The following is a 13419-nucleotide window of genomic DNA, read 5'->3' as shown; positions in this document are numbered from 1 at the left end:
TATATATATATATATGTGTATATGAATGGATAGACGGATGGACAGATGGGACGGACGGACAGACACAGACAGATAGATGAGATATTAGATAGATAAACAGACAGATATGGAAATTTTTGCTATCACCGATATTGAGAGGCGGCGGCCAATGTTGACAACCTATATAGTGGCAAAGAACATCTGAGCTTTGTCCAGCTCCAAGTAGGGCTGGGTATCGCTCAAAAATTTTCAATCAGTACCAGTACATTCACTTCAATATCTGTTCCTGAGCTGTACCGTTTTCGGTACCCATTTTGTAATTAACATAATTTCCAACAAGGAGAAAATTACATTACACATTACAGTGCCGTATTTTTCGCTGTATAAGTCGTGCTTTTTTTTGTTTGTTTTGCATAGTTTACATGCCCTGCGACTTATAGGCCGAAGCAACATATTTATGGATTTTTTTCCCATATTTATAAACCATTTTTTGGCTGAAATATGAACGTTTCCATCCATTCTGACGGAAAAAAAACATTGAGCAGTACCACTGGCAGCCACTTGATGGCAGCACAGTCGTAATAGTAATATGGCATGCTGTTGTATCATGTAATGGGTAAACGTGGCTATAATGACAAATTCAAAAAAGTTCAAGACAAAAACAACTGGACTTTATTTATTATGATTTACTTTATACGTTCTTGTTGTTTTTCTTGAACTTTTTTGAATTTACCATGTCCTGGACGACTGAGAATCTTCACCAGCTATTAATGACTCAATCAGCCTGCCATAGCCTCCCCATCTTCATTCTGATCACTGCTTGGAACTGTTAAACCAGCTGCACCACCCCGGCGAAATGCAGCTGATTTGACCATTAAAGTGCATTTATTGAGCAAATGTTAGACTGAGACACACCTTTGCTATAATTTTGAGCAAACAAATAACTGTTTAGGTGTTTATCTTGTTAAATTTGCACAGTGACTCGTCGCGTGCACGCATTTACTTCCGCGCATCAGGTTTTGAAATACAGCTGATTTGACCATCACCACCAGTGCTTTTATTAAGCAAACATTAGATTGATGCACACATTTACTATAATTTTGAGCAAACAAATAATTGTTTTTAAGTGTTAATCTTGTTAAATTATTAACGGCCTCCTGTGCACACTCATGCGGCCGCCATTTGGCAGCCCATCGGTTTTTGGCACAACACCGGCCCACATTTCCGGGTTCGGTCCACATGTTTGGGTTGTCAGCGGTGACACGTAACAAACGCAACGCGTCGGTGGTGACGCACAATAGATGCGACGTATACGGTGAAGCAACATATTTATGGATTTTTCCACTTTATTAGACAAATATGGACTGATGGGACTTATAGGGCGGAGCGACGTGTACAGCGGAAATTATGGTACAAATATTGAGTTTTATTTTTTAACTTTTAATATCGAGGTAGCGCCCAGCTCCAAGTACTGAAACTCTGACACAACAATTTCCTGCGGGATCAATAAAGTTCTATCTTATCTTATTAATGAAGCGTCAATTCAACAGAAAATAATTTGATTCAACACCAGATGATGTTGGGTGATGAGAGCCTGGAACAAGATCCATTTTGTTCTGCTTTTCTGGACTTTGTGAAATAAAACGGCAGGAAGCTCTGCCTCCTCCCATCCTGCTGAGGTCGAGTTGGTCCGGATGAAGCGGGGAGAGAAAACCAGTGTGACGAAGATCTCAGTTACAGAGTGGGAGAAAAAGTGGGGTGAAATGAAGCAGCAGCTCGACTGATTCGGAGTTCAGCCTTCTAAAACAACATCCGGTTGGTTTAGGATGAACTGGACAAGAAATGAGGACAAACAGAAAGAAGTGACAGCTGAACCATGAACATTGTCCTAGAACAGTCCACAGTTTCCAACATACAACAGGTGACAGCTTCTGCAAATATTTGCTAAACTGCTAACACGATTTCACAAAAGCTACTCTAACAGAACTAGAGCACAGAGATAACAGCAAAAAATAATAAAGTAAACAAATGTTCCAAATATTGCACACATTAAAGAATATGTCCTTTTCTGCTGTATAAAAATTATATTCTTTTCATGTTTCAAACTCTTGTCACGTCAGTCTGCACAGCTCTCACAGGTTCACCAAGATCCCTGTTCGTTCTGGCACAGAGAAAAGAAAAGCAGAAGACATTTCACCGAGGACACGATGACACTGGGTCATTGTTGGGAGAGAGGACTGAGTTTGAACCAACACGGCACACAAGTGGTTTGAAAATAAGTACAACTGTTTATCATGGAAAATCTTTACGTAATGGGGATGGGTACGTTTAGGCACCTCACAAGTCGACTACTGTACTTTCTGCCGTACACGTCGCATCTATTATGCGTCACCGCTGACCACCTGGAAACGTGGGCCGGTGTGCCAAAAATGATTGGCTACCAAATGGCGGCTACGGGAGTGTGCACGGAAGGACTTTAACAAGAATTTAACAAGATTAACACTTAAAAATAATTATTTGTTTGTTCGAAATGATTGTAAAGGTGTGTCTCAGACCAACTCTTCCTTAATAAATGTACTTTAATGGTCAAATCAGCTGAATTTCACCTGGGCGGAGCGGTGAACTTCAGCTGATTTGACGTTTGCTCCAGGAGTTCCAGAGAGAGACAAAGGTGGCTTGGTATGGCAAGCCAAGTGTCTCAATAATAGCCACTTTTAGCTATTAATGAGACAATTGGTTTGCCTTATTAGTCGAGGGTCCTCTAGTGGCTGAAAATGATAGTGTTCAATATTTTCCATATCAGAATGAATGAAATCATCAGATCTCAAACAAAAATTGGGTTATAAATATGGGGGGAAAACGTATATTAGTCGCTTCGGTGTATAAGTTGCAGGACTTACAAATTTATGCAAAACGGTGCGACTTATACAGCAAAAAATATGGTAAAATTCAGAGGGTCGCGATACAATTATAAAACAATTATCAGTGTTGTTGGGTCAGTGTTCTGCTGCCTTCAAACAGCTCTGTGCACCCACTGACTCTGTGCTGACACCATGCTAAGCTCCTGGTTTGACTCCTCCTGTAAAACCAGTCTGGACTCTGCGGATCCATCGAAACGGATGCAGGCTAAAACCAAAGCTGAGCCCTGGTTCAATAGAAGAATTTGTGCAGTCAGACCAGACTGCAGCAAAGCTGACCGGAGACGGAAAAACGATAAGCTGCAGGTTTCATTTCACATTCTAAAGGTCTGTTGGTGTCAATGTCAGAACACTGGCCAACGTTACTGTGTCCAGTCACAACAACCCACGTGTCCCACTTAAAACCAGTGACTTTGTTTCCTGATGCATGCTCAGTGACTTTGTTCTTAAAGACCCACAACCCGTCTGCCTGGAAGCTTCTTCTGATTTATCCAACAACTTCAAGCACTTTTTAACAAATAAAGTTTTTTGCCACAAGGGCCCTCACAGCCCCTGCTGTTGACCCCTCCTGCCCAGTCCCCTGCCTGGTTGTGTTTGATGGGTTTGAGCCAGTGACTCTGACCCATTTCCAGTTTGTGGTTGGCCGTGTTGGGCCATCAGATTCATCTCGTGACCTTGGACCCCTAATGATTCTGGTGAACATGTGATTCTTGTCCTGCTCAACCTGGCCACTGCTCTTGATGAAGAGGACCACAACATTTTACTGTCTCGTTTACTGTACCAAGTGCACATCTGTACTACTGCGCTACAGAGGTTTAGCTTGGTTTATTGCTTTTTGGTGTAACTGGACCTTGAGAACCCAATTTGGTTCTACCTTATGCACCACATGTGATGCGAATGACAATAAAGTCTCCTTGAACCTTAAGGTCATACAGTATCTGACAGACCGAAAGAAATGTGTGACAATATATCTGGTTCAGTCCGTCTATTGGGGTTCCACTGGGCTCCATCTTAGGTCCCCTGCTCATGCCCTCTCAAATATGTCACTTCTGTTGTGTGTTGAATACATCGAAGCATGGATGTTCTTAAACTTTATAACATTTTAACAAAAGAAAAACAGAAATAATGGTGTTTGGTTCCTGTAAACCTTCCCCTGTTGATCTGGGCCCTCTGGGTTTTTTTAATGCACGGTGATTTTTGAATTAGATTCCCAGACAAGAGTGGTATTGTCTAGTTGCTATTATCTCAGGCAGCTGGGGAAAGTTAATTAGCACATAACAGAATTAGTCATCAAGCCTTTATCACATCTCCACTTGATCACTGCAGCACTCTTTACCTCGGAGTCAGCTACTCAGTTCAATTTAATTCAATTCAGTTTATTTATACAGCGCCAAGTCACAACAGAAATCATCTCAGGGCACTGAACAGAAACATTCATATACATAAAAAGTAAGTTAACATTATTTATCTGAGGAGCACACTGCTTTGAATCTTGAACTTTGTTGCAGACGTTCATCCTGAGCAAGCATGAAGGCAACATACTCCTCCAGTTAGTCCAGAACGCTGCTGCTCAGCTTCTAACAGGAGCTCATAAGATATCAACCCCACTCTGGTGTCACTTCACTGGCTGCCTGTTCAAGAGTCTTATATTCGTTTTTCACAGTTTAATTGGTCTTGCTCCATCCCACCTCTCTGAGCTGCTTCACCTGTACTCTCCTGCTTGATGCCTCAGATCAGCTGATCAGCTGCTACTTGAGGTGCCAATGTCCAAACGGAGGCTCAGAGGGGACGGAGCTTTTTGTGGTGCTGCTCCTACATTATGGAACAATCTCCCACTTCACAGCTGACAAGCCCCTTCAGTGTCCACTTTTAAAACTCATAAAAATACACGTTTCCTCCTTGGTCCGCGGCACAACCTGAGAATTGCTTTGTTTATTTGGCTCCTGTGTTATTGTTTTTACTGCTCCAATTGTTTTTAACTGTTTTTATGCTTTGTTTTATGCGTTTACATGTTGTGATGATCAGGGTTGTGAATAAACACCAGCTGACGAGCTTATGATATTCACCCAAAACACTGAAACTCAAACACTGAGACAGAAATACAGATTAAAAATTTACAAATGGAAATGACTTATTTCACATAAACACTGATTTATACATTTTCATAGACAAAGAGCAAACTATGTTATGACTCAAAGCTATAAGTTAATCAAAACAACCTTTTTAATCACAGGCTGCTGACCAACAATTAGCATAGATGCTAACATAATACTGAAAATGACATTAAAAAAAGGAATAAAAATGATCATTGTGTTCATCAGTGGAGATTTAGACACAAACAGTTCATCCATCCATTATCTTTACCTGCTGCTTCCTTTTTGGGTCATGTGGAGGGAGGGGGGTCACTGGTGCCCATGTCCAGCTATCACCTTACGAGAGGCGGGAGACACCCTGGACAGGTCTCCAGTCCATCACAGGGACAAAACAGCTCAGTTATTACTGAAAGCTGCCATGCTATGATAACGTCACCTGTTGGACATTTAATCTCAAGTGTTCAAGGGAAAACTGAAAAACAGATGAAAACACAGCAACAACAGGAAGCTACACTAACTTTACGAGGACCAATGGCACAGCACAGCTCTACCGACCCTCCTAATAATGTGGCAACACATATAAACATTAACAAAAATCCATTTGTAACATTTCAAATTCCATTCAGAATCATGTTAGTGAAGCATCTAAAAATAGATCATTTCAGCCCACTTCATAGTCTCTGTGACCATTTTAGGTTGTTTACTGTGTTTGTTTCATGCATCTCTAGAAGAAGTGGTCGTTACGTTCTGCTGTGTTCCTGTCAACAGTCTTTGTAGCAGATGCCGGTTCAGTTGCTGTGCCTTTGTTAAAAAGCAGCTCATGTTAGTGGATGAAGTAGACCAGAGGTGTGAGGCAGGTTACTGAAGGCCTGTGTGCTCCGACACGAACAATGAAGCGGTCTGCTTCCCTCATTATGTGGTCAGTGATGAGCAGTAAAGGCAGAGAAGAACACTGCCCTTCTACTCTGACCCAATCTTACACTGAGCTTTCACTGTGAATGGGAGTGAGTGTGGGTGGGTGAGTGTATGGAGCTGTTTGTGTGTGCAAGGCCAAATGAGATAGGTCTGTCTAACAGCAAAAGATGATCCTGATCCGACAATTTGATGACTCACCCCACCGATGTGCGTCAATGAAGCGCCTGCCGTGTTTTACATTCACCAGGAGCGAATGTTCCCTGTAACGTCCTGCCTCGAACCCGTTTACCTGAGTGTAGATCCATCCAGCAGAGTCAGAGCAACGCAATTCAACTTTTAAAATTGAAAACAAATATACTGAACGTGTCAAAATGTGCCACGTTTGAGACATTTCCCATCAGACGTAGTTTCTAGATCAACAATGAGAGGCTGCTTCCAAACTTGAATCAAACAAGTTTACTGACTGTGGCAAACCTCTGAGGTTATGCTGGTTTCAGAGCTCGATGGTTCTGCATTAACCTTTGAGGCACTTTACACAGAAACCACACTTTAAATCCCAAAACAGTCCCTCTCGATAAACTGCAACAAAAACACAATATATGATTTTCTTCCCTTTCACTGTATCAAATCTTTTAACTATTTCAAACCTAACCATAGAAATAAAGTTAATTATTTGTATATGTTTTATGGCCTAGTTATCATAAGAACATTTTATTTTTTTCCTATTGGACCAACACATAATATGGGTACGCAATATTTTCTAAAAATGGGATGACAAGTGTAATATTAGTGACCCATCACATCGAACCGTTGATAAAGTCTAAAAGTAGTACGTTGAGATGTAGATGGATACAGTCCATCCATCCATCCATTGTTTTTACCCACTTTGTCCTTTTTTGGTTCACAGGGGTCACTGGTGTCCATATCCAGCAGTCACTGTGCGAGAGGCGGGGGACACCCTGCAGGTCTCCAGTCCATCACAGGGACACATGGAGACAAACGAGACAAACAACATTCACTCTCTCTCTCACACCTAGAGACCACTTAGAGTTACCAATCAGCCCAACATGCATGTTTTTGGTCTGTGGGAGGAAACTGGAGAAAACCAACATATGCATGGAGAGAACATGCAAACTCCACCCAGAAAGGCCCCCGGCCGGGATTTGAACCGAGGCGACCTGCTCGCTGAGACGGCAGCTCCACCAACTGCACCACCGTGCTGCCAACCCTACGTCACTAACTATTCGTTATTTATTCAAACTGTATGTATAAAGTTTTATTGTGATTACAGTTTTCAGTTAAATGCAGGGATGTAAATGGGGATTGTGCAGCTTCTCTTCATTTTTCTCCTCACAGTTCAGTGAAACTGAGACTGTGGCAGTCTGTCGGGAACAGCTCTGTATTCACCACATAGGACAAACAGGACAATCGAGTCAAATCTGTACGACAGCAGTGACACACAACCCAGAAACAACTGAAAGATTGCATCTCTTGACCTGCTTGTTCCATCTAATTTATGGGCAGATCTCCCTACTACAGACAGGAATAACCTGATCTGGGTGCAAACACCAAGAACAATTACTACAACAACAGACAACTTTAGACCACAAGCCTTACATGTATGTCAGGCCAATGATCCCAGCTGGTTTCCCACATTTTCAGAACAATGTAACATGGAGGTTAAACAACAAAAATTAAACTATTTATTCTTGTTTTAGTGACTGTATTTAAAAATCTGTTTAAAAAATGCTCAAAGGAAAAATACTGAGCAAGGTACAGGTTTGACACTACTTGCAACCAGGAGAGACAACAAACTCAATACATCATCATGGTTAAACCACACTACAAGCCTGACCTCCCCGAGACTTGAGCATCTAAACTTTACCGTTGAATTAATAGTGTACCAAACAAAGTGATGAGTACACTCTGTGTACTGTATTCTAATGCATCCAGAGGATCAGCATTAGCATACAGACAAGAATGACATGAATATGAGACCAAACTCCCAATAGCTGAGAGAGAACATGTGCCAGAAAAAATGACCACGAAGTCAAAAAGGGTAAACGTGAAGAACACATCGCAGGTCCACCAAACAAGCAGCTAAAAACCACTAGATGACTGGCTTCAACCTAGCTCGTCTGTCAGAGGGGGAATACTTTGGATGTGCAAGACTGAACTTACAATTTATTTTCACTTGTTAAAAAAAAATCTCAATTTGTATCAGGGGTGCACAGATTTCCTTAATTTTGGGAAATTGGCCGATACTTGCATGAGAAACCGATTTTACCTTTTTTTTAAGTTTTAACAACAATTGTCTGAACTTCATTTATATTTAAAGCACTACCTCGTGGCCAGTTAAAACAAGTTTGTATCGTTTCTAGGATATTGCTCAAAGGTATTGTTTCTTCAATAAAACAAGATTGGAAAATTGAAGGTGCATTGTGACCTTATAACACCTGACGTCTCCCATCTTGTCCAGCCAAACTGTTTTAGTGCATATTTAAAGCTTGTGCACAAACACACGTGCATCTCAAGTTCTGGGGCCAAGTTGTAAAGTTTTTTTTTAATCAATTTAAAGGCCCTTAAGGAGCTGACAATTCAATTCAGTTCATTTATATAGCACCAAGTCACAACAGAACTCATCTCAGGGAACTGAGCAAAAACATTCATATATAAAAATATTAATTTAACATTTTTTATCTGAGGAGCAGACTGCTTTGAGTTTAACTCCATCACAGAACTCTCATCTTGAACAAGCATGAAGGCGACAGTGGAAAGGAAAAACTCCCTCACGAGGAAGAAACTTTTAGCAGAACCAGGCTCAGAACAAGCGGCCATCTGCTTCGACTGGCAGATGTACCGCTGTATACCTTACAGTATAATAATAAAATAGAATTAAATATTAGATCAGTATGTTTTATTTCAGGCTGAGATAGCTCTAAGTTTGCTAAAAGTTAGGGATGCACGATAATGATTTTTGGCCGATATCTGATATGCCAATATGTTCAAACTTATTTGGCCGATAAACAATGCCGATATTTTATATATGTTCCTTTGTCAGAACATATATTCCTCTTATTTAGGTTTATTTTGTACAAAAATTGTGCAACAGCTGTAAGAGCTGGTGACATATTCAGTAACAGCCATATGATATGATATGCACTTTGACTTATATTAAATGAAAAGTGTTAGATGTTATTTATTAGCATTAGTCACCTGTGATGCTGTCTCACCTGTGGAGGTTTGTTCCAGGTTCCTATAGCTGCAGTGTGGGATCCTCTGCACTCCTGTGCATGAAGGACAGACTTTTGAAGTTCAAAGTTTTTGTCTATCCATTGTGCCGTAAGACTAATCATGCTAACGAGGCTAACACGACGTCCAAATGTCTGAGGTAAAGCTCACTCAACAAGTCGTGCTATCAGATATTAGCTTCTCAGTGACATCAGAAATGATGGCTTGTAACTTGGGTAAGGCTACATTGGAAAAAATATCTCCGACTGGGGACGATGTAGCGAGGCTCAACGTAGTCCATAAATCTTCAGAATCCAACGTCCTCACCAATGAAGAAAAAAAACATACACATCGCCGACATTTTGAATTTTCCTCTCCGCTGTGAGATCAGGTAGGCGCACGTGACGTCATCGCGTTGTGCTGGGTTTATATCGGCGAGCTATTTTAATGGAATGGCCAATGTCCGATATGGAACTTCAACTCTAATATCGCCCGATATCGATACCATGCCGATAATATCGTGCATTAGGAATGCGCGATATAAACGGTATACGGTAGAAACGATAGAAATTTAGCCTACGATAGAGATCTGTCTTCTACCGGCTAACTGCAGTAACGCTGTGTCTGATGTAAAATCAGAGCTGTCAGATTTAATCGTTACTTTTTTATTTGAAAACTGTGCAAAAGTGGCGTTAGTCTTTTCTTTGAGAGCTAAGTAGCGAAGCTACAAGCTAACTACGCCCGGCTTGCCGTAGTGTTGCCGTATTCTGACGCATGCGCAAAACGCTGTGTTCTGTCGAAAGTTGTTTTTTTTCCATCAAAAGTTAAAGTAAATGTTGGTCAGCGTTAGAGAAACCTGCTTTCTGATCTGTGAAAAGAACGCCGTGCTGTGTGATTTTACTGCGAGACCCTCTGGTCAAAGCCACAGACTCATTTTGTGTCAGCTCTCCATTAAAGCAGGAGGAGGCGCCCACTAGAGGTTTGGAGGGTGAAGTGTTTCAGTTGCTGCTCTGTTGCTGTTCATTTATAAAGTGAGAAGACTGGAAACTGTTAAGAGTTAACAACATATTATTTTGTTTAAAACATATGGCTAAAAGTACATTTGATATATTTTGCACTGTTTTGCACAAGAAAGAAGCCTAATACTTGATTTGTTTATTATTTTAAAACTCTCTGGAACTAGTAGTGGAATTTTCTTAATTCAAAATATATGATGGCAAAAGGACACCCTATGTTTGTTTTTAGCAAGTTTTATACCAAAAACATATCACGATATATATCGTTATCACCACCCTTCACAATACATATCGTGATATGAATTTTATGCCATATCGCACATTCCTATCGTGCATCCCTACTAAAAGTTTACTGTGGACAAAAATATCCAAACATGTATTTTATAAGCAGATAAAGTGTTTGATTTCTCCCCTAATGAACTCTTATCATAAAGATAAAGGACCATGAGAGGGTTACACGGCTCGGAACAAATCAGAACAGAAAAGATGCAGCTTTAGTCTCTTTGAGATTCTTCATTTCAACTCAGAACCAGTTTTTCCTTTAATTCCTCTGTGGTCACGTGCGGTCCAGTTGTTTATCCTCTACACCCTGCAGGTCCTCAGGACGGAGTCATGCTCCAGCCTTTAATTTATAAACGGGTCGTCCAGAAGAAGCCTTGTTGTTATTGTTGTTTTCTCATTATGACCCTGTCGTCTCCCTCTCGCTTGTGTTCTACCCGCCACCCTCACTCAAAGGAAACGAGCGCGCGCCAGGAAAACACAAACCAATCTAAAAAGAAAAGCATCGAGTTCGATTTGTGGATAAACCGCTGCATGAACTCAGGAGAAACAAGAGGCAAGCGTTGAAAGACACAAAGTTTTGCACATTGACCCACACAGCAAGTGTTTTATCGCCATCTACACCCTTAACATTAACTTTAAAACTCAAAACAGCAGTCAGCGCGAGACGATGTTAGCTAATGACTAGCCGTGAGACGTTCACGGTTCGTGGTTCGTCCAGGCGCATCACTCACCTCGGTTACTTCAGTTCCAGCTTGTGTTGTTTCTGAAGCGGAAAAGGGCTTCCGGTTCTGCCAAAGAATAAACTCAGTGCTGCTGAAATAAGTGAATTTAGATTTTCTTTCAAATATTCTGCACACTGTGTCAGGGGCTGAAGATCATCCACCAGGAGCCACGACCACGCGCAGTAAATATTTGTTTTGTGGCTCCGCCTCTTTTTCTTCTGAATGGGCGGAACCTGAGCGCAGGGCGTGGTGACGTCATCGCTTACCGTAACTAACGATGTCGCAAACCTAAAAAAAACCGCATATTACAGTAAACACTAGAGTCCGCAAAGCAAAAACCACCGAGGAGTCAAAAAACGCAGAAAAATAAGATAGAATCAATATAAATGAAATGACGTCAGACTTTCTTACTGAGATGTAGGTTACAGAGCTAAAACGAACATGCAGTGAGGGGTACGGTAGTTACAGCCAGTTATGCATCTTAGCGCACCATGATAGACAGCGTCCAACATCTGTAATGTGCTTGCAGGAGAGTTCATGTAATAATGTCAATGTAGTCAATGTAGGTGTTTCCTAGCATTTACAGTTAGACAGGATTTATTTCAGAAAAAAAAAAGTTTTACTTTCAGTTTCTTTACCAAGTTTTTGACATGAGAATTAAAAGAGAGATTCAAAAAGTGTTCAATACAAAAACAACTGGACTTTATTTGTAACAGAAGATGTTTCGATCTTCATCCGAGGAGCTTTCTCAATTCAATGAGCAGTGAGTGAGAGATTCAGGTTATAAGGCTGAGTGAGATAAGACACGCACATATGTAGATTTGACAAGTCACACCTCAACACCTTAAACGGTAGGGGTTTCTTAAGGGCTTTGTTCCTCTAATTCACAGATGAGACCCCTCTGTTCCCATGATATATTGCTTCCTCCACCTCCCTCTCAACATGAATCTTATAACCTGAATCTCTCACTCTCTGCTCTTTGAATTGAGAAAGCTCCTCGGATGAGGAGCGAAACGTCTTCTGTTACAAATAAAGTCCACTTGTTTTTGTATTGAACGCTTTTTGAATTCATCATGTCCTGGATGACTGAGAATCTTCACCAGCATAAAAGAGAGATGCAAATCGACCAAAATACCCAAGTATTTGTAAGAATTGGCAAACAGTAGGAACACCATTTGTAGATAAGATAGAAGGAAGGACTGCTGGTACCGACTTCCTGTCATCGGCATAGAAATGTAAGGATGCATCAGGAATGATCCGACTTACATTATTTATGTAGATTGTGATGAGGGTGTGTCCTAAGACTGAGCCTTGTGGTACACCATTATTGACAGTTAAATAGCTTGAAGAAGTACCATTATGTTGAACACATTGCCTTCGATCTGAAAGGTAATTAGAAAACCAACAGTATGGTCTGACAAACCAACTTCTGAGAGCTTATGACGTAAGATGTTATGATCCACAGTGTCAAAAGCTTTAGACAGGTCTAAGAAAAGTGAAGCACAATAATCCTTAGCATCCAATGCTTCAACGAGATTGTTAAAAATCTTCAACGAAGGTTATAAGAATAAAATCTGGTTGAAAATGTTGAGCAAAAGTCAAACTAGAACAGTTGCTTACTCAAGAATGCTTTTTAATTTTTACTGCCCTATAACCTGCACGTTAAATGTACATTGTTTATGTATTAGCACTGCTCCAGAGGTCACATACCATGATGAGTTACTTGTAGTTCATTCAGTCTTTACTCAATAAGAGTATTAATTTCTGTATGTGCTGGGAGTTCATGCACATCTGCTGTACTAAAAGCATCTTTTGTTCTGATGTTTTTTAAATATGTGGTGCAGCTGTGGCTGCAGGTGAAGGAAACTTGCTAAATTGTGTTAAGGGTTTCTTGCTTCAGATATCTGTCCTAATTATTCTGTGATTCTGTGTATTATTGATGGTTATTTGTAGCTGTGGAGCCATAAATTCAGGCAGGACACCATGAAGGCCTAGATTTAAAATGCACATCCCACCTCTGGCTAATATACCGTATATTATATATACATTTCAACATGTAATATTAAAATATGGAAAACATTTACTTGTTATTGCCTAATTATTTTATCACTGGCTCATCATTTTTATTTTGCATGACATTTCCGATTGTAGCTACTGATTAACTCTGAAAATAAAATTAAACGTGAAGCAAAAACACTGAACTGGTCCACCTGGAGTATCCGTGAATTCAGCCGAGGGACAGAATTGACTTTTAATGGAATTT

The 13419-nt window shown here is 40.6% G+C and overlaps 1 protein-coding gene across 1 annotated transcript in view; it reads right to left on the bottom strand.

Annotated features, from left to right (window-relative positions):
• carhsp1 (calcium regulated heat stable protein 1) overlaps positions 1-11378 on the bottom strand; it is a 43257-nt gene extending 31879 nt beyond the window's left edge. Inside the window, exon 1 of the mRNA XM_037688825.1 lies at positions 11166-11378. The gene's annotated coding sequence lies outside the window, so the exon portion shown is untranslated. The remainder of the gene's footprint in view (positions 1-11165) is intronic.
• Positions 11379-13419: the final 2041 nt, after the last annotated feature.

The sequence above is a fragment of the Nematolebias whitei genome, chromosome 15 (assembly GCF_014905685.2).
Source record: "Nematolebias whitei isolate Nwh7 chromosome 15, NemWhi1, whole genome shotgun sequence".
NCBI classification, from domain to species: Eukaryota; Metazoa; Chordata; class Actinopteri; order Cyprinodontiformes; family Rivulidae; genus Nematolebias; species Nematolebias whitei.
This window is presented reverse-complemented; position numbering and strand designations above follow the sequence as displayed.